At 40.9% G+C, this 22,768-nt stretch overlaps 1 protein-coding gene across 10 annotated transcripts in view; it reads left to right on the plus strand.

Moving 5' to 3' along the window:
* The window catches only part of MAPK10 (mitogen-activated protein kinase 10), a 335,312-nt gene that overhangs the window by 66,966 nt on the left and 245,578 nt on the right, over positions 1-22,768 (plus strand). For 3 of the 10 annotated variants that reach the window (XM_073600104.1, XM_073600138.1, XM_073600144.1), the window contains exon 2: positions 7,582-7,721. The exons of the other annotated variants lie outside the window; for them this stretch is intronic. The gene's annotated coding sequence lies outside the window, so the exon portion shown is untranslated. The remainder of the gene's footprint in view (positions 1-7,581; positions 7,722-22,768) is intronic. 10 annotated transcript variants of the gene reach the window in all.

A 22,768-nucleotide genomic window follows, 5' to 3' on the forward strand; every position in this document is an offset into this window, starting at 1 on the left:
AGTCATGTGATCGTTTTATGTTACAGCAATGGTTCAAAGGCTTTTGCTTTGCTAGTTCTCAACAACTACGTTTATTAAAGAGGAACTGCAGCCTGCTCACATAATTTGTAATAAAAACATATTTGCCATTCTGAAGCTTCCCTCCAACCACTTTGCATATTATTTTATATATATACTGTGATTCTGTTCTTGCCAAATATGCTGCAAAAATCTAAGTCTGACTGCAGCCATTATAACTGTGGGCAGCTGAAGCTGCTGCCTGTTCCCTTCCTGGATTTACACACACACACAGAGGCACACCTCCAGTTCTGCAGCCCTGCAGCTCTCATTGGCCCTCTTATGACTCATCACCCCTCCCGTCCTGGCAAACTGTCACGAGAGTGAGAGAGAGAGAGCTGTGCATGATGTCATAAGCCTAGGCTAATGACCAGACAAGAAACAGGAAGTGGGCTGTATACGGTATTTACTTGCAGAAAAAAAATGTTTTACTATCCAAAGTTAACCCCTTCCCGCCGACCGTACGCAGATATGCGTACTCGGCTTTCCGGGGTTATACCGGGATGATGCCCGCAGCTGCAGGCATCATCCCGGTACCGTTGTTTACAGCGGGCGATCGGCTACCCGTGTATAACAACCAATGCGGCTAAAAGCCGCTCGGCTGTTATACCGGAGGTGCGGGAGGGACATCCCCCCCTCCCGCCACCTCCCGCCGCTGTTACCGGGCCTCCCGTGCGATCGGGAGGGCCGGGTCCATTCGGCTGCCTTCGGCAGCTGGGGGGCGGGCTGGAACGAAGCTGTGAGTGGCTTCGTTCCAGCCTTCTCGTTGTAAACGCGGAAGCGTCGTCATGACGTCACTTCCCATTTACTCGGCTGCCAATGGCGCCGAATTTAAAAAAGTACACAGTATTCAGAATCGCCGTTTTCGGCGATCTGAATACTTTGAAGTGTAAAGGAGGGATGGGGGGTCTTTTAGACCCCCCATCCCTCCATAAAGAGTACCTGTCACCACCTATTACTGTCACAAGGGATGTTTACATTGCTTGTGACAGCAATAAAAGTAAAAAAAAAAAAAAAAAATTTTTAAACACAATTTATAAAGTACAAAAATAAATAAAATAAATAAAAAAAAATAAAAATGTTTAAAGTGCCCCTGTCCCCACGAGCTCGCGCAGCGAAGAAAACGCATACGGAAGTCGCGCACGCATATGTAAACGGTGTTCAAACCACACATGTGAGGTATCGCCGCGATTGTCAGAGTGAGAGCAATAATTCTAGCCCTAGACCTCCTCTGTAGCTCAAACCTGGTAACCGTAAAAATTTTTTAAAGCGTCGCCTATGGAAATTCATAGGTACCGTAGTTCGTCGCCATTCCACGAGTGCGTGCAATTATAAAGGGTGACATGTTTGGTATCTATTTACTCGGCGTAACATCATCTTTCACATTATACAAAAAAATTGGGGTAACTTTACTGTTTGGATTTTTTAAAATTCAAGAAGGTGTCACTTTTCCAAAAATTTGCGTTTAAAACACCGCTGCACAAATACCGTGTGATAAAAAATATTGCAACAATCGCCATTTTATTCTCTAGATTCTCTGCTAAAAAAATATATATAATGTTTGGGGGTTCTAAGTAATTTTCTAGCAAAAAATACGGATTTTAACTTGTAAACAACAAATTTCAAAAATAGGCTTAGTCATGAAAGGGTTAAAATAGCAAGAGCAGAGGGTTTAGTAGATGGAAAGTTAAAAAAAAATACTGATTTAAAATGACCACTTTATAGATAGATCTATTCTAGATAGAATAGATTTTCAATGCGAAAAAACAGGACCTCTAACATAGAGAAGTAACCCCTCCCACATTTCACTCATAATAACTACTAATTTCAGTTGACAGTGGAAAATGCTTTTCATTTTTTAAAGGTATTGACACAGTTACCATTCCCTCTTTTCCTGTAAGAAAATGTAAGGCAGAGTGGGATCTTTATTTGTAAAATCTAGTGTTATTATAAAAATATTGAAATAGAAAAAGCCCTTGAGCCCATACCACCTAACTTTTTTGAGAACTTTTGATTTGTCAGTGGGGGCGCTTATTAAAACAACAATACAATTTTTACATATAATTATATTAAAAACCCAATTGTAGAATTTCTTACGGTTACAATAATTGACTTATGTAGGGAATTTGTGCTAAAAAGGTAATGTCTTGTTGCTCAGAGCACCAATCAAAGCCCTCCTTTTGTAGTCAACGGTGCACTAGAAAAATTACAGTTGGAGACTGATTGGTTGTTCTGGGCAACCAAAAAATTTGTAAGCTCCCCTTTAATGCACAAGTCTCCACACCCATAGTTGTATCTATATGATGCTGTTAATATATGCTAACTGCATTACTTTAGGGCTATTTTTCTGCATGTGGTTGCATCCTTGTTATTGCTACACACATTACATCATCTTTTATCATCTCTGCCTATAGTAGCACTCAGCACGCACTACAGTACAGATTTTACTACTTTATTTAGTGGCCATATTGTGCTTACAAATACTGTCATAAAAACACAATTTATACCAGAGGCTATTAGAACAACACTTAAATAGTCTATCTCCCTCAGGAACACTAGCCTGGGGACATTAAACAAAGCACTGGTTCTCAGGTAGTGTAAATGTACCTTATTTGATATCAATAAAATCTGCTGTGCCCAGCAGGATCTAATTAGATGTCTAGCGGCTTTAAAAACCACTGCCAATTGCTCTTGTAAAATATTTGATGGCAATAAATGTGATATATAAAAAAAAATCAACATGGACAGCATTGCTGGTTTTACAGTTTTTTTGGAGATGGGAACATTAGTCAGTTTAGAAGGATTTCACCTAACTGCCCATTTAAGTTAGATAAGCAGCAGGGGAATGATCTTCAAGTTTTGTCTTCCCAGCTAAAGGTGATGATACTTCCCCAATATTTATTGACTAGGAAAATCCAACATGTCAAGGAAATTTCACTAAACATCTGCAGACTTGCAGGGTCTGTATGTGTCAGTTAACAGTAGAAATCAGCATGATTGATGATAATCATCTAATGGGCATAAATAGTAAACTTCTTAAAGCGGAGTTCCACTTGTTTTTTAGTTTATTAAAAGTCAGCAGCTACAAAAAGTGCAGCTCTTGACTTTTATTAAACAGACGCTCACCTGTCCCACGGTTCAGCAATGCGGCCGCACGGAGCCTCGCTCCTCTCCCCCTCCTCTCCGCAGCACCGTCATAGCAACTGTGGGCACCCGGCCGTGACAGCTTGCAGCTTCACACGCGGGCGCGCATTGCGCGAATGCACGCGTTGCGCTGCGCTCTGCTAGTGGCCAGGCAAACTTCTGGGACCATTGACGTGTCCCAGAAGATTGCAGGTAGGTATTGAAAAAATATATATAAAATTGATGCGCTGTAATTAGCTGTTCAATCAATGTGTATCTGAAAAAAACTAGTGCAAAAAACAAATGTGATAAAAATAGGAATATAAAATTGTGCAGGATCACTAAAAATTAGTATAAATAAATATTGAATTTGTGCAAAATTACTACATAATAAATAAATACTGGCCAGTGCAAATATGTGTTCAGGCTCCTTAATGCTATTAGATGCAAAAAAAATCCCTATAGTGATCAGTATGCACTCTGTGACGATAATATGGAAAAATTGGATGAATAAATAAATAAATGCCAACCTACTAAGTGCAAATAAGATACATAAATAAATAAATATAAAGTGCCAATAAGATGTGATTATACATAAATCAATCAGCGGAGATAGTTCAGTCCATGATATAAATATGATGATTAGCACAGCAGTTCATTCCTTATTATATTAAGGCGATTTTAGTTTCTGTAGTGATTGTTATTCACGATATTGACTACTTCCCGCCTCAGCCACAATAGTGTTGGTAATAGATTCTCAGTACAAGATGGTTTATGAAAAACAAACAAAGAGATGGATCATTGCGCAATGAACTAAATGAAAGTACAACAAGCAAACAGCACAGTGATACACTCACGTGCGCCCGGTTTAGTTAAGGCATACAGGCATGCAGATTGCAGTCAGCCGCTGTGGACGAGGCTTATCAGAAAAGACGCTGCTGCTCAGCTCGATGTGTCATACAGCAGTGAACGTCCCAGGCTCCTCCCACGCGTTGCGTCACTGACACGTGACTTTCTCAAGGATAGGTAGGGGCCACCTAGGGGGAGAGGAGGAGTCACCTAGGTGGCCAGGAGACAGAAGCAGGATTGGGTAGAACTCCGCTTTGATTATTGTTTGGTACTAGACTGTAGAAATTTGCCCCTAAAAGCCACAGACAATCAACTATGAAAAAAATGTATGCATTGCAATATGGGATGGCTTTTCTATTAGAGGCAAAAAATTACAGAATTTCACTTACTAGGTTTTGCACAACTTTTTCCTTCTAAACCTGCATACTGTAGCCCTTGTATGTCACAAGTTACAATCACTGATCTAAATCTCATGAGTCTCGCACATATCTTAGAAAAACAGCAATTTCAGAATAAAATTGTCAGGTCACCTGAATCCAGGTGATAGTGTGCACAGGAGTGCACCTCAAGGTAGTGAACCTTATGGCTGACTGTTGCAGATGGAGCTCTAGGTGATTCAGGAGAGCAGGTATTCTGGAGCACAAACACAGATCACACTGGGAGCTAGAGCATGAGCTTTCCCAGGGCGTGGAATCTAAGAACCAGCAGGTGTTCATCATTGGCCCCTAGTGTTGGGGATGGATTTAGCTGCAGTCTGGCTCCAGGTCGCGACCCCCAGGGCCTCCCAGCTCACGCTGACTGTAGAGTACAGGAAGGTAGAGGGGAAGCAGCAGACTGCGACAACAAAGTATAGTCAGGAGATAGCCAAAGGTCAGGGCAACAAGCAAGTAAGGATAGTCAAGGAACACGCCAAGGTCGGGATATGAAGCAGACAAGGACAGTCAAGAACAAGCCAAGATCGGTAACTAGAATCAGACGAAGAACACACAGCAAGGAGCACAAAGAAGCCAAACACACAATATTGATCAGCAGGACTGGCTTGCAGTGCACAGGTTAATATAGTGTTCCCTGATAGGAACTTGGGTGGAGCCATGCTTTGAAGAGAGATTACTTAAGCAACCAGGTGAAGGGCGGCTGGTCTCTCAAGCTGAACACATGGTGAGGTAAGCTGACAGACAAACATTACTGCGGATCCATGGCAAAAATATGGACATTGAATGATCTCTTTTTGTTAAAGTAAATCTTTCACAAACATGGGGAATGCACTGTGCACACGGTGAGGAGATACATGGGTAGAGGTTACCTTCAGTGAAAACTGCAAGTCAGTAAATCAGAAGGTCTAGACATCTTGACTTACAAGCAAATCTTGAATTTTCCTGTACACAGTCCACATCTGGAGCTTTTCTATATGTCCTTTAGTTTGATGGGTAATTCCAGTGACCATTAGGGAGGAAGGGACAAAGCCAAACTCAACCTTTATAGAAAAAGTCCACATTTACATTAATAAAGTTAGGTGTATTTATCTCTGAATCTACTAGGAATTTTGGAATGCCATTTTTTTCAAAGGTAATATTTGATTATTATGCATAATTTTCAACATATGTTCAGAGTGATTTGTCCAGATTTGTTGGAGTTGTATTTTAAACATACCTTAAAGTGATTGTAAACCCTCACATATACCCAGTAGAGTGAACAGCCTCAGATGATACGCAGAGATGAAAAAAATCCTCCTACATAGGTTTTACTTATTTATCTGCTGTCTTCTCTTCTCTACACCCCTTCGAAATTGCAGATTGTGTTAAAAATCTTTCTTCATCTGTCAGGAGTACAGAAAAGAGGGCAGAGAGATTGAAGTTACAGCAAGAACACCCCCCTCCACACAGCAGAAGAACTGATGAGAATAGACAAGCTCTGTTCTGAGCTCCCCCCCCCTCCCTCCTGAAACAAATTTATCTCACATGTCGGGAAAACCTCTCAGAAGTGACTCATGTTGATAACAGAGGAACAAAGCAACAGAGAGAAATGACACTCAGCACTTTGGAGAGAAATAAGTAAACACTACAGATATATGTGCTTTGCTCAGATTCCATGACTGAGGTTTACAACCACTTTAAGGAACATTGTGCCAAAAGTATTTGGGAAGTAAAGACAATAGGAAAGTCCCAATGTACCTGCAAACATTTTCAAACCTGAAAGTTTAATCTCCTCTCACTTGTACAGAGAGTGTGTCTGAAAACAAACTAAAGGGCCTGTGTTGACACATATCTATGATAATGCAAAACCTTGACGGAGGTTTAATGCAGCTCAGAAGGAGGTCAACTGCAGGTCAAATGCAGCTGTCAATCAATTTTGAATTATTTTAGAAGCATCTCAAACTGATGTAAAACTGATGCCATCAACATAAGTCCAAAGTACATCGACACAGGCCCTATTACTGTGAATCTGGTAACCTGAGAACACTTTTCTTTCCTAGTTAGGACAACAGTATGGCATATACCCTTGACACACAGGTTCATTGTAGGGAATGTATATTACAAGAATCTTTAAAGAAAACAACAAATCTCATATACATGATTAATTAAATGTACCATATTGATTTAATTTTTCCGCTTTCCCTATGCAATTGAAAATCCTTACCTCTGCCTTTTATTTCTTGAGCTGTCATTGCAGGTCCAACACAGGGAAAGGCAGAGGTAGGGGGTTGTATTTGCAGACATGCTTGGTATCCTTTGATATATTCATGGTTAACTTAGTGTGCATGGACTTTTGAGATCCACTTAAAGCAGGAGTAAACCCATCGATTTAATAGTTTCCAAAAACACTTACATTCCCGGCATGCCGGAAATGCTTACTTTCACATTGGCTGTGCTCTCAACCAAACTTTCAAACTATCCAATGGCTGGTGTCATAACTTATCACATGTGCAGCATTATGGCAGCTTAAGGATTATCAAAGGCCAAGATGGAAGCTTCCATTGCTGAAAACGATAGGAGGGTTTACTTCCACTTTAAGATGTGCTTAAAATTAATTTGCCAAGACTGTACCTTGCACTTGCCATGAATTTGCCCTTAAGTAGCGGAGGTTCTTCTGGGCTAGTGTACAAGGGCTTTTGAAATCATTTTGAGAACAGTATGTGCTTTACTTTAACTCCTCCACACCAGTCAGTATGAATGCTTGGCAAAAGCATAATCATTTTAGGATAAATGGAAACAAATGTCCACGTACACTAGTCTTTAAAAGTACAGCTCTTTTCTAAGCCAGGTAACTTATCAGAATGTACTTTGTGATTTGACTAGAAAATGAAAAAGTCATTTTTTTGCATATCTTCTCATGGTGGTCATAACTTTATTGAGGAATACAAATACATCAGCCGGTGTACTACATTATAGTCCATGAGTCGTTTACAAAAAAATAGCTGCCAGGGCTATATCCTGATATGTGGTTAACATCAAAGCTCATTCATGGGTAAAAATATAGCAGTATATTGCAATAACATAATAGTGCTCTGGGAATTAATTCATCTAGAAAGTATCACTATTTCTGTTTGGATAGGATGTGCCTGTGTCTGCCACTGAAAATCAATTCTCCATTCCCTTCTGACATCTCTGAAGAATCTAGGGATCGGATTCGACATACTAAGATGTTTGTGCAAGAGAATATTGAACTGGACTAAGCACTGTTCCTCTTAAAGGGTAACTGTAACTGATCATTTTTTATAAAGAGCTTTCTTTTAACTGGCTTATTTTTTATTTGTGCATGCAATTGATGTGTATAATAGCAACACAGTGCTCCATTGACTTTGCTTAATTTTCACTGTTTCGTAATATTCAGCACACAAATTTATTTTACACTGCACGAGTGATAGCCGAATCAAACATAAACATTTATTAACATGAAACCATCTAAAATATTTCCTACAATTCTAATCAACTGTGGTCAAAATCCTGTATATTTACAAATCAGTTGGCTCTTTAATATACTGGTTTTATAATACTTTGCAGAATGAAAATTAGATAGCAAAACATATGCTATTGTAAACAACACTTGCATGTATATTTTTAGTAAATAAAGTATATGAGCTTAAACAATATAATGAATAGTAGTGGGTAGAAAAACCCATTACAAAAAACAAGAAACATGCTGTTTTTCTTTGCGTCGTTTAAAGTTCTTCGCAGTAAACCCAAGGAAGCAATGAAACCTCTGTAGTGCATTAATGTCCATTCAAAAGGTGAAACATTTCTGAATAATTTGCCCATTATTACTGTAAAGACAATGGAGGCATCTAACTGCCAACTGACATTTGCCCAACATACAGTAATAGTATCCATATTCTAATTGTTTTAGAGGACAGTTTGTGTCACTCAAATACTCAAAGAAACCTGATGTCTGCTTCTAAAACCAAAAAAAAAATATTTTTGCTATATAAGGCAGAAAACAGACAACTTTTATATATTATCTATATCTATATAGATATAGATTTTTATCTATCTATATCTATAGATAGATATATCTATATCTATATATAGATATATATCTATATCTTTATCTATATATATAGATATCTATATATAGATATATATCTATATATACCAGACAATCAAACACAACACACTTGCTTCCAGTAGAGTGGGCAGATTAATTAAAGGCTGATTTATGATAGGATACTTCTACTACGGGATACTGCAAAACACTACAACCTATTACCAGATGTGCCCAATCATTTTTTTAATTGGATGCGGGGTAGTTTGTCAGTTGAGTACATTTCCTGATGCCCCAGATTGTGGCATGCTCATGTGGTAAACCAAATCACTGTAGACAGTTTTCTTTTTGGTACTTTTAGGTCCCATTACATATTCTTTATTTAACTTACTGTATTGTATACTGTAGTGTGTTCAACAGAGTGGAACAGGAACTATTCAGTAGAGTTAACTACCAGTTAACTGTGTGGAGTAAACAGGCACCTGCGGGCACTATAGAAATCAATTATCTCTACAGTTATTGGCCCTCTGGGTGCTCTCAGCATGCCATACACACATAAATGAAGCTGCGACTGGCACACTGGGGAACCACAGGTCGACTGTGAGACTAGTGTGTGCCTACCATTCCATTTTCCTGCATAGCCCCTTATTTCAGCTTCATAAAGTTATCTATTTGCTTAAATGTGCTTGAACAACTGGAACAAAGGTCACTTTGATTCTTTTCACATAAGTGGTTATAGCTGTCACCTTGTTGACCTACAATACTTTATGTGGCTTAGTTAAATAATGTGTACTGCATGTATTTAATATAATTTAGGCTTTACAAAAATTCAATTAAAACTTTTGCATTCAAAATAATTTTCTGCAAAAAAAAAAAAAAGGAAAAGGGATTAATGACCAGCTACCTAACCTGGTTCTCTTTTAATGGCTTTTTAAAGAAATATTAGCTACAGATCAATAAAATGAAGGTTGTGTGGTGCACTGCAGAGGCATACTGTGTTTGTCTTATAAGGAATAATTGGTGCTCTCCAGCAGCAGCACAGGAAGAAGAGCAGATAAATTGAATTTAGTAGCAGCAGAAATGGCTAAATAAAGCTGATGTTGTACGGGAGCCATTCTGTGTTATGTTGGAAGACTACATTTATTACCTGATTTTAATTACTTCGTTAGATTGATTTACTTGCTGTTTATGGCCTGGAGCTTTTGCAGGAGGACATGCTTTTTAATGGGAGATATATTTGCTCACTGGCAAACTAGGTACAGTTGTAAACACTAGTGTGACTTTTGTAAGACTCACAAAAAAAATAATGGAAAAGCTCAGCTAACAAAAAAGGAAAAAACACAGTTGCATTTTTTATTGACTATAATGCCTAAAAATGTTGACACTTCTCCAAATTAGGGAGTTCAGATGTTTCCATTGAAGAATCCTGTTCTGTCCCCACTACACGTTATCCTGTGTGTAGCTCGGCATGCAGCTAAACCCTTCTATTTTGCAACAAGCCAGCCTGAGTGTCATTTTGAAGCTTTATTAGCAAAACAGGGTGGGGTGAAACTACTAAGAAAAAACAAATACAGCTACATATAATCAGTATAATACATATACAAAAATACAATGAATAAGCTAGGCTGTAGATGGTGATAAGTAATTCTCACCAGCGATGCTGCGTTTAGGGGATGCAAGCAGATGCAAGTTTTAGTCCAACATGTGCTCTCATAGCTGGTCTCTTCTTTTGGTCTACAAGATGGAGTCTGAGTTCCCAGGATGCACCTGTTTCTCTTCCTTTGACTGAAGAATGATAGGAACTTTTGTTAAAGGTGAACAGTTTCTAGTTTCTGCAAAAGCAGTAAATTTACCACTGGCTCCATCTTGTGGTCAAATCTGATCTTGCAGGCAAAACAACTTAAAGTGGAGTTCCACCCACTTTTACAACTCTTCAGCATCCCTCACTAAACTATGCACTGTAAACGAATTGGATATTTTTAAATTTTATTTCTCAGCACTTACTGTATATCTGCTGTATTCATTTTTCACTTCCTCCTCCCTGGCCGCGGCCCATCGCATCATTTCCTGTTTGCAATGCCTTCTGGGAAGGGGGGTGGCAACTTTCTCAAACTGCCGTTGCTATGGAAACCTGACCTGAAACCTATTACACTGCTTGTGCTGCACTGAGCATGTGCGAGATCTGCAAGGATGAGATCCAGGAAGAAATACAGTCTGGCTTCAGATGCCCAAACTTAAGATGGCCACGGCCTGCTGTAAGTTTATAAAATAACAAACTACTGCTATAAACTAACAAAACAGACCTTAGTTTACAGACTAACTTTACTAGAATACATTAAGCTTGTGTATTATAGGGGTATTTTTATTTAAAAAGTATAATTTCGGCTGGAACACCACTTTAATTAATATCCCGCTGGAGGCAGAACAAATACTGTTAATGCTACGGCATCAGATATTTTAGAAATGTTTGTGCTTCCAACCTTGTGGCAACAGTTTCTAGTTTTTAGGTTTAGTTGCTTAAATAAGAATCCCATTTCCATCATCTACCTTTGAAATGTCTACATAATTCTGAAGGGTATATTTGTGCAAAGCCCTTTTGCTAGACAGATACTAACTGGTGGTCTTAATAAAGGTTGTGTGTATTATGCCAGCAGCATTGTGCCAGCCATACTTAGGTTTGTTTACTCCTAAGCCCCAGTTAAAGTAGAACTGTAGGTAATCAATGAACAATGTTGCTGTCAAAATGAATGACTCTCTTTTTAGTCATAAAGAAAATATCTGGTGATCCTACCAGCAAAATAACTTTCTGAAAAAGAGTGACGACACTAACCCTTTAGCAGTGAAATTATGTCAGCATTTTCACATTGTGCAGGCGCTTGACACTACAGTGATTCATAATCATGTAAGTTGTTGTTGTCAACAGTGCTAACCATCCTCCAACTGTCTGCCACCGACTGGAGTCCCATGAATGTATGCACTGGCCATATAGGGACTGTAGTTATTAAGGGAACTTTGCATATTTGAAAATGCCAAAGGTGGCCTTGCTGGATCCCTCCCCTAGCAGTGAGAAGATTTTTTTTCAGCTTGTTTTATGGCATTGTAGGAGCTAAGAAAATGAATAAAGTACTCCAGGAGCAAGGTTCCACTCCAGTGCCAATCATAGACACTAGCTTACCAAACGGCCAAAGCCCAGTGTGGAGGATAAACCAGTCTTCCACTGGGTTTAGTGGCTCTAGTGACAGAGCACAGCAGCAGTCAGATGATCACTCTTTACCCTGTGTACCAAGTGATTGTAGAGGCACAGTGCCTTCTGGTGTCAAATAGCTCCCATGAAGGGAGGCAGCTGTGGCAAATTACTGCCTCATACCACCCTCTTCCAGTAACACCCTGCTACAAGACTCTATGGGGTGCATACAGCTTGACACTGAGCTGACATTTCTACTGGGACGGGGATACAATGAAAAAAAAATAACAGCACAGACAGCTATTCATAAGTGGTAAGAGTGAAAAATACCAGCTTAAGAGTGGATATTCAGATTCTTAAAAATGCCCATCCCTGGTAGGTTCTATTTTAGATATCTACTTGCATATTCAGTCTACTTTGGACAATTTATGAGGTTATATGGGGCTACACATGGCAATATATATAAATATCTATGTTTCTTATCATTTAAATGCATAAAGCTTTGGAAATAGGCTATTTAAATGCATGGGCTACATATAACATTAAATCATACTATATTTGATAAATAATAAATATTATTTTTACTAATAAAAAATACAATTTGCATTTTTTTCCCAGATTATACAGTATGTGTGTGTTAATAGTTTAATATGTTAAGTGGCTTTTGATTATATGCCGAAGGTTTGACAGTCACAGCTAGGCTGTCATAGTATGTTAATGACTACCTAAGTGAATAGCACTTAATGCATGGTAGACTCTGTGATGGACTGATGAAAAGCCTTGCCATGTGAACAGAGTTCAGGAGCAGTCTTTACTGGCATGTTTTGCTTTCCTTTTGCCCTGGAGTCAGGGCCGACCCGACCATGGGACCCAATGGGACCATGGTTCCAGGCGGCATTTCAAGAGGGGCGGCAGCCGGCAAGAAGTTGTCAGGAGTAGTACCGTACTCGGACTCCATAGTAGCCGCCCGGATCAGTTAGCAGGAGCAGGGAGGCTGTGCGCTGCACTGGTTGCTTGAATCGCCTGCCGTCCGGTGTGTAGCAGCCAGTGACGTCAGAGGCCACGGCCAGCCCAGCATTCAGAGTGCTCAGCCTCTGCGACAGTCAATTGCTCCACCCACCCACCTCTTCCATCTTCTTCAGCGTGAGGGAAGGGAGGGTCTGAAGAAAGCTGCTTGTGCGGCTGTGCCTGCTGTGACTCAGTGTGAGCCGAGTCTGAGCAGCCTGCACAGCACCTGCCTATCTGAAGAACAAGGTGGGTACAACTTCAAGTGGTTTCTCTCTATAAGATTTTTTTTTATAAGGGCTTCAAGCTGCTATGTTTTGAATCTGACAACTGATCTTTGTACCCACGTTTTCCCTGGCCACTGTGCCCCATCAAATGCTCCCACTGTGCCCCATCAAATGCTGCCATTGTGCCCCATCAAATGCAGCCACTGTGCCCCATCAAATGTAGCCACTGTGCCCCATCAAATGCTGCCACTGTGCCCCTTCAAATTCTGCCACTGTGCCCCATCAGATAGTGCCACTGTGCCCCATCAAATAGTGCCACTTTGCCCATCAAATGCTGCCACTGTGCCCCATCAAATGCTGCCACTGTGCCCCATCAAATGCTGCCACTGTGACCCCCCTGCCCGCTTGCCGCCTGCCCGACACTTGTGGTACCTTGAAGCGGGTCAGACAGCGGCTCCTGTGTCCTCCATGCGTCTCCTCCCCTCTTCCTGATAGGCGTCCAATCGCAATGCCTGTCCTTTCAGCCAATCAGGTGATTGGTAAAAGACCCGTGCACTTGATTGGCGGAGAGACGGTTCCATGTTAGGAAAGCGAATATTAATTCGAATAGATGGAATGGCAAACAGGACAGTTGGCAGGTGAGCGGGCGGGCTGGCCAATCAGCAGGCCAGCGGGCCGGGGAGCAGAGAGATGACATCATCGCTCACAGCCCGCCCTCGATCACTGCAGTTCTGCCCTCACAGTGCAGCTGCAGGCAGCAAAGAGATTACATCATCTCTCTGCTGCCTGACTTCACTCTGGGACACAGCACGTGAAATTGGCACCTTAGCAGGCAAGTGACACAGCAAGTGACAATCGTTGCAGGCAAGTGACAATCCACAACTTGTGACAGGTGGCGTGGCAGGTGATGTGGCAAGTGACAATCCACAACGTGTGGCAAGTGACAATCAACAACGTGTGGCAGGTGACGTGGCAAATGACAATCCGCAATGTGTGGCAGGTGACGTGGCAAGTGACAATCCGCAACATGTGGCAAGTGACAATGCACAACGTGTGGCAAATAGCAATCCGCAACGTGTGGCAGGTGACATGGCAAGTGACAATCTGCAACGTGTGGCAGGTGATGTGGCAAGTGACAATCCACAAAGTGTGGCAGGTGATGTGATAAGTGACAATCCACAACGTGTGGCAAGTGACAATCCGCAACGCGTGGCAAGTGGCAATCCGCAACATGTGGCAAGTGGCAATCCGCAACGTGTGGCAAGTGGCAATCCGTAACGTGTGGCAGGTGATGTGGCATGTGACAATCCGCAACACATGGCAAGTGACAATCCGCAACACGTGGCAGGTGATGTGGCAAGTGACAATCCGAAACACTTGGCAAGTGACAATTCGCAACGTGTGGCAGGTGATGCAGCAAGTGACAATCCGTATCTGAAGGCAGGTAACGTGGTAATTGACAATCCGCAACTGAAGGCAGGTAAAGGTTTACTAGTAATGGTGGCGATCTGCGATTTTTAGCGGGACTGTGACATTGGGGCAGACAGATCGGACACTTTTGACACATTTTTGGGACCATTGACATTTATACATGTATAGAGCCATGACAGGTCCTCTTTATACTCCAATATACATGTATAGTGCCATGACAGGTCCTCTTTATACTCCTACATACATGTATAAAGCCATGACAGGTCCTCTTTATACTCCTATACATGTAGACCTCCATGACAGGTCCTCTTTATATTCCTTTACACGTATAGAGCCATGACAGGTCCTCTTTATATTCCTTTACACGTATAGAGCCATGACAGGTCCTCTTTATACTTATATATACATGTATAGTGCCATGACAGGTCCTCTTTATACTCCTATATACATGTATAGTGCCATGACAGGTCCTCTTTATACTCCTATATACATGTATAGTGCCATAAGAGGTCCTCTTTATACTCCTATATACATATATAGTGCCATGACAGATCCTCTTTCTACTCCTATATACATGTATAGAGCCATGACAGGTCCTCCTTATACTCCTATATACATGTATAGAGCCATGACAGGTCCTCTTTATACACCTATATACATGTAAATAGCTATGACAGGTCCTCTTTATACTTCTATACATGTAGACCGCCATGACCGGTCCTCTTTAGTTATCATGATATAAAATGATGGATGTGGAAGCCTTTTAGTGGGCGATTTTTAAAAAAATTTTTTTTGGGGGGGTGGGCAGCATTTCATTCTTGGTCCCAGGCAGCACAATGTCTTGGGCCGGCCCTGGAGTTGTTAGTATGTGTTAAGTATTTTGCTGAACTTGTAATAAATGACAAACATTCAGTCATGGGTGATTCAATTCTGTTTGTGGAGGATAGCTTATTTTCTCTTAACCACTTGGCGTCCGCGCTATAGCCAAATGACAGCCACAGTACGGACCTGACTTTCCGGGAGGCCATCATATAACGTCCTCCCCTTTGCACGCTCTCCGTGCGCCCCCTGCAGGGCAGGGCACGTGCGGTGCGCGCTGTGATCACAGAGTCACTGAGACTTGGGTGATCACAGATCCGAGTAGGGGGCCGATCACCGGCTTATGTGCAAGGGACATCGTCCCGAAGAGGAAGGAGGCACATCTGCCTCATATGTGCCCACAATTACAGCCTGCCAGTGCCATCTGCCGGTACCCACAGTGCCCACAAGTGCCACCTATCAATGCCCATGAGTGCCACCTATCAATGCCCACAAGTGCCACCTATCAATGCCCACCAGTGGTGCCAATCAGTGCCTCATCAGTGCCACCTAGCAGTGTGCCTATCAGTGTAACCTACTAGTGCCAATCAGTGCCCATTATTGCCACCCATCAGTGCCCATCACTGCCACCCATCAGTGCCCATCACTGCCACCTAACAGTGCCCATCACTGCCAGCTATCAGTGCCAGCTATCAGTGCCACCTATTAGTGCCACTTCTCAGTGCCCACCAGTGCCACCTATCAATGCCCTTCAGTGCCACCTCTCAGTGTCACCTCTCAGTACACACCAGTGCCTCCTATCAGTGTCCACCAGTGCCGTCTATCAGTGCCCACCAGTGCCGCCTTATCAGTGCCCATCAATGCAGCCCATCGGTGCCCATCTGTGCAGCCCATTGGTGCCCATCAGTGCAGCCCATCAGTGCCCATCCGTGCAGCCTATCGGTGCCCATCAGTGCAGCCTCATCAGCGTACATCAATGAAGGAGAAAAATTACCTGTTTGCAAAATTTTATAACAAAATATACATTTTTTCTTTAAAAAATCTGTCTTTTTTCATTTTTTTAACAAAAAATAAAAACCGCAGAGTTGATCAAATACCACCAATAGAAAACTCTATTTTAAGAAAAAAATGATAAAAAGTTTCATTTGGTTACAGTGTTGTATGACCGTGCAATTGTCATTCAAAGTGCATCAGCGCTGAAAGCTGAAAATTGGTCTGGGCAGGAGGGGGGTTTAAGTGCCCAGTAAGCAAGTGGTTAAAGGGGTTTTCTAGGATAACTCAAACTTCTGCTACTGATTTCCCATCTAAAAGATAGAGGGTTTTCCCTGTCACACACTTTCATAGAATTGGAAATGTTGACTTTTGGTCCTGGAAAAAAACAGCGACAGTCACAAGTATGAATACATAAATACATAAATATATGTTTTGCATTTTTCCATTGCCAATAAAAAGGAAACAACTTTTAATAATGTAAAAACACTCAGAATTCAAGAAAAGCATTTTGTATTCCTAATGAATTCAAGAAAATTGCAACTGTAACATACTGTGCAACAGAGTGCTTGTCTCAGAAAACATAATGGGGAACAGATGTGTGAATGGTGAAATTCTAGTATCTGTCATGCATGTTTGATATTCATAAGGAAGGATGAGTTGTTGCATACATTTTCATGTACAAATAATTGTGAACAGATGAAATTAACAATATTATTGAGTAGCAAAGAACGGGGGAGTTTGGGACTTTGAATGAGGCACATGAATGGAAACAATCGTTCCATCAAAAAACTATTTTATTAAAAATACACATGACATAGCACATCGAATATATACATACGCAAATAATTGGTTTAATAGTCAGCATATCATTAGCCCAATGTAGGGTAAAAAATGTGAGGGTATCAAAGAGTAGTATAAACATCTTTGGCCAATTGCTCCATATAGGAGATAGTGAAAGGTAAAAATTTACATAGAGTAAGTCACATCATATGTAAGAACATATATCCATCATGAATAGCTTATTAGCTCGACATGTTTCAGGGATTGTACCACCTCATCAGTAGTGAATGCATGTGATCTGTAGAGAAAATATATATGATAGCCATTGTAATCTACTGGTAACTCCAATACTGGGAAATTTAAACAAAGGAAAAGGAGAAAAGGAGGAAGGAGAGTACCCATGCTTCTACTTACATGTTGGCACAAAGTATGAACACGTGGTGCTGAACAGATGGGGACCATCAAGTGTGTTTCCCGGGAGCTTAGGGGATGACAACTCAGCAGGAAGGTGGACGCAAGCACACAACTCCCAAAAGGGTGGTAGTGTCCATGTTGACACTGCTGGTGATGCAGGGGAGTGCCTGAGAGAGCAGACAGGAATCACACTAGGTGCTTTGGGTTGAGGAACGTTCACACTATATAAGTATATACTCTGTTCTTTTCTTATTTCAGAGGTTTACATCCACTTTATAGAAATATGTGGCTGTACTCTTAATTTGAAAAAGAAATACTGAATTAAAAAATATCCATAGTTCTGGGTGCTTTATCAGACGGACTTCTTTGTTTCTGTTCTCAAATCAATTGAAGTGGAATTCCGGGATTTATCTTTTTTGCAAACTTAGTCATGCTTGATTCAATGTAAGCATCAGTGGTGGCTGGTGCTAAATATTTCAGAGGGGAGATAGGCAAGAAGGCAGCGATCGCCGCAAGCACAGCGGGAGACGGACGGCGGATGAGAAGGCGTCAATTGACGCAAGGGAGTCCTAAAACTAATGCCCTGTACACACGGTCGGACATTGATCGGACATTCCGACAACAAAAGCCATGGATTTTTTCCAACGGATGTTGGCTTAAACTTGTCTTGCATACACACGGCCACACAAAGTTGTCGGAAAATCATATCGTTCTGAACGAGGTGACGTAAAACACGTACGTCGGGACTATAAACGGGGCAGCAGCCAATAGCAGCCAATAGCTTTCGTCTCTTAATTTATTCTGCGCATTTGCGGCACTTTGTGCGTCGGATTTGTGTACACACGATTGGAATTTACGACAACGGATTTTTCTTTGCTCACCTCATTTAAAGTCCCACTTCTCCTGTTTTATGTATGCATAGGGATGGAGACTCACGTCTCATTTAAAGTCCCAACCTCGCTCCTTTAACTTGAAAATTTTATATCAAGCTCTCAAACTTTGTGTGTCGGAAATTCCTATGGAAAATGTGTGATGGAGCCCACACACGGTCGGAATTTCTGACAACAAGGTCCTATCACACATTTTCCATCGAAAAATCCTATAATGTGTACAGGGCATTAGACTCCCTGGCCAATCGGATCTCAGGACCTGCTTCCTGATTGGCTGGGAGGAGAATCAGGAAGACAATAGCAAATATTAATTCGCTATTGTCACACAACTGGGTGGGCTCAGGGCGCAGTGCTCTGCACCCAGAGCCCACCCTTTTTTAAGCCAATTAGAGCCTCAAGCTCTAATCATGTGCTTCAAAAATAAAAAAACCCATTGGAATCCATGCATCTGGCTCCCTGCATGGAGATTAGGGGCCGGGCGCATGGATTAGAGGGGCGGTGCCCCTGCCCCCCTTATAGATGGTAAGTATCACTGGTAAGTATCCATATCTGATATCTGGAGGACCACTAAGGAATGTTGAAAATCACTATAGTAGGTCTTGCTACTTATAGTGATAGCCGTGATCTTCTGGGTGCTACTTCAGCGGCTTCCCCTCTGCATACTGAGCTTAGTGAGTTGCTCACTAGGCACTGCCGTCATTTAGAGCAGTGTTTTTCAACTCTTTTTTTCAGTCAAGGCACCCTTTAAAATTATAGACAATCTTGAGGCACCCTCCAAAAATTAGGGACAGGCTTGAGGCGCCCTATTTTAAAATGTAAAAACTATTCTAATAGTTTTACATAATGCTGCAACATCAATACATATAGGACATCCAATGTTACAGGGGATTTTTTTTTCAAAGCAAATACACTTTAGCAAACTGGTACTGACTAGTATCCCAATGTTTTTTTTCTCCCTCAGTTTTTCTTCACTTAGCTAATGAGACCCCAAAGCTGATGGAGAGAGGCAAGGGAGGGTCAAGCAAGGATGATATGCAGGCAACTGACATCCTCCTTATCAACTGATGTCATTGGTCGTAGAAAGTTGTAATGGTGTACAATGAAAACCTGTAGCTTTGTGTAACTAAAAGGCATTTTTTTTTACAATTTTGGGGGAAATTTATAGGCACTTTGCCAAGGCACCCCTGAAGAAGCCTCAAAACACGCCAGGGTGCCTGGGCATCCTGGTTGAAAAAGGCTGATTTCAAGAATGCCTTGTATTTTTTTTCTCAATAAATACATGGCTTTCTCTGACTGGACAAGGTGGAGAAGAGGAGCAGATGTGCTTATCGTCTCCCCCTCATCCAGATGTGCTATAGGTAAGGGGCATACTCTAATCAGGAGAAAGCAAAACTGAAATAGATATGAGGTTATCAGTGTGCTTCTTCTCTGTCACATGATAGGAGAGGAGAGGAGACCTGGAAGTGAAAGTGAAACTGTAGCAGAGAAAGATTAGGATTCCTGCTTTGCTAAATAGGGCCGTGCTTTATGGAAGAGCGGTATAAATTATAGGACTGAACTACAAACTCTAACAGGTAAAACAGCTGTCATATACTGTACAGTATGTATTTCATCTTTGTATTAAGTAGTCTGCCTGGACTCCAGTTTTAATAAAGTTTTGAATGCTTGTGGTGAGATAAACAAACCTATACACCTTTACCTTTAATTCTACAACAGTTAGTAGGTAATGCATGTCAAGAACTGCATATGCATAGCTTCACAAAAAAAAAAATGGTGCGGTTGACGTTGGTGTCACAGAAGCAGTGGCATATCTGTCACTGTACTGGCCTAAACCATCAGAAATTGCTATTTCTTTAGAAAAGTTCTGTGTGGGCATACATCAGTCAAATCTCAACCGTGAAAATGTCTGTAAAATATGACTTTTATGAAGTGCTTCAAAATATGACATTTTGTGCTAACATTTATGCTATGTAAAAATAGAGCTGATGTGATTGCTTTGATTAAAAGAATTCTGTGCAGTTCAAAACCACATCAACTGTCTTATTGAAGCTGAACTCCAGGCAGATATAAAAATACACCTGTTAATACAGGTACAGTATGTATTTATTAAAACATAATGAAATGTATTTTAAATGCAGCTAGTATGTGTACCTTAATTTGTCTTGATATCAGTTCCTTTTAATCTCCTGTATAGTGGCATTGATGCTAGAAGAGGTAAGGGCAACACTATGGTTATTTAGGTCTCCTGCATTTACATATCCTGACAAGGAATATGCTGACGGGGGGGGAGTTCAGAGGGTGACTCGTCTATATTCTGCTGTCCTTTCATTGTCCTATCACAAACCATGGATAGGGAGGTGACCCAGCTGTACGGCTTAACTTTAGTGGAAAAAAACTCAGGTCACCAGCCTGACTCTGTGCTGTGGTAGGGCTTTGTAAATTTCAAGACTAGATAGACAGAAATTCAAATCCTTTGGCATTGGGCAATCAGGCTAGCCACCCAACTGGTTTAAGGATGGGGGGTGGTGTAAAACTCTTAATATGTCCCTGGTGTTCCATTCTGTAAAAATCAGACTCTCTAATCAAACCTGAGGCTAGAAGATGTTCTCGATAAAACTGTAGAGATTATGGATTTGGATTGCACCTTTAGTTATGTTGATTAGGCAGTGTAAATATCTGCTAAGGAGAAACCGGATGGATTACACCAAATCTAAAGTCTGTCTAATGGTTAAATGTAAATGGTTAAAGGTTTCAGCAGCCCTTATTAAAGATCTCTATCTGGTATTCACTTAGCCATGGGTGACATAAGCAGAAAATAAAGTAATAATAAATACAGAAAGGGCCCCGCAGGACCTGCACGCTAATTTTATCTGTGTAATAGAAAGTCAGTTTAAAAAGCTACTTGAAATGTGCTCATTTTATGTTGTGTGCTGGGGGATCAGCACTTTTCAACTGTCATTTCTGAAGGTTATACTCGTTAGCCTTCAGCCATGTTCTTATTAGCCAAGACTTTATGACACTTGCTGCCTTCATACTAAAAAGCCTTTGATTGTATTGTACTTTTGACTATAAGTCACACTCAAAGATACTTAAATTTTATTTTTTTTCTTTTGAGCTTTCCAGAAACTTATATGGTCAAAATTGAAATTGGTGGAGAAGTTATTTAGTAACATAACACTTTGTATATAAAATGTATAAATATCACAATTTTGTAGGGAAAAAATTTCACTCTAGTAAAGTACAAAACACTACCAATTTTTTTTAAGATCCGTGAAGGTTTACAAGCTCTGTTGAGTTTATATTGCTTTTTCTCCATTAGAAAGGTTTTATCTTGCTTCCTGTCACTGGAAAAGAAGTAAAAGGGAATCTGTCCTACAGGGATGTCGAAAGAAAAAAATCAAAGTGACCCAGTCATGTAAGAAAAAAAAGCTAAACATCCCTGCTAGGGAAAAGGCAGTGTACTCATTCAGTAGCCTGTATCTCAGACCACGTGGTTTATGGTTCTATCCTCAAACTTGTCACTGTCAAGACCTGTAAGTGCATAAGGTTTGGAGGGAGGAACCACAGAGCATCTGACAGTCTTGAAAGTGTCAAATCTACCAGTAAAGAGACTAGTGCATGCTGCAGTGCTGGAACAGGGGAGAGGTAGGAGACATATGTCACTAGATTAACTTGTTGCAGCTTTTCTTGTTTTAATAGGGTTGCTTTTATTTAATCAGGGAAAAAAGGGACCTCAGATTTTAGTTTATGTTTCCAAAAGGAAGCATTCCTCTCCCTTCCTGTCCCAGTGAACACTGTTACTAGGACAGAGAATAAGGGGAGGTATCAGTAATGGACTATGCATTTGGTTAGTTACATGATCCCTGCTGAGAGTAAGGATTGAATGATCCGAGCCCTTCATCAGAGATTTTATGACCAAAGGTTTAAAGGTTTTGACACATTTTGTCTCTTGACTGATACAAGAGCGGACATGGAGCAGAATTCCTCAAGTAAGTAGTTACTTTCTCATTACTTTTCATTTTTGTACCCCAGTTAAAATATGAACATAGCTTCACTGTAAAGATTGAGTAAAGGTCTGCTTTAATAATGTAGAATAAATGTTTTCTCAGCAATGTAGGCAAGTGTTGTGCTGTTGATTGTTCGCCAACCTGAAGATGGTACTATGAGAAAGATTTACTAAAATTGGTGCACTCAGAATCTGGTGCAGCTGTGCATGGTAGCCAATTAGCATCAAATGTCAGCTTGTTCAATTAAGCTTTGGCAATAAAACCTGGAAGCTGATTGGTTTTTATGCAGAGTTGCAAAAGATTTTGAAATCTCCATTTTTAGTAATTAACCTCTGCTGTTACTGCTTCTGACTGACATTAACTTATTGTTGTGCTCTATTTATGGGCTCCAGGCAACAATCTTGGGGAAGCCAGTGCCTGTGATTGACACTGAAATCCCACAATATTTGGGTGCCCATTCTGGCATGCTTGTAATATTTATATCACATGCCCATCCATTTTAAAGGAGTC

The sequence above is a fragment of the Aquarana catesbeiana genome, linkage group LG01, assembly GCF_042186555.1.
Source record: "Aquarana catesbeiana isolate 2022-GZ linkage group LG01, ASM4218655v1, whole genome shotgun sequence".
Taxonomy (NCBI): Eukaryota; Metazoa; Chordata; class Amphibia; order Anura; family Ranidae; genus Aquarana; species Aquarana catesbeiana.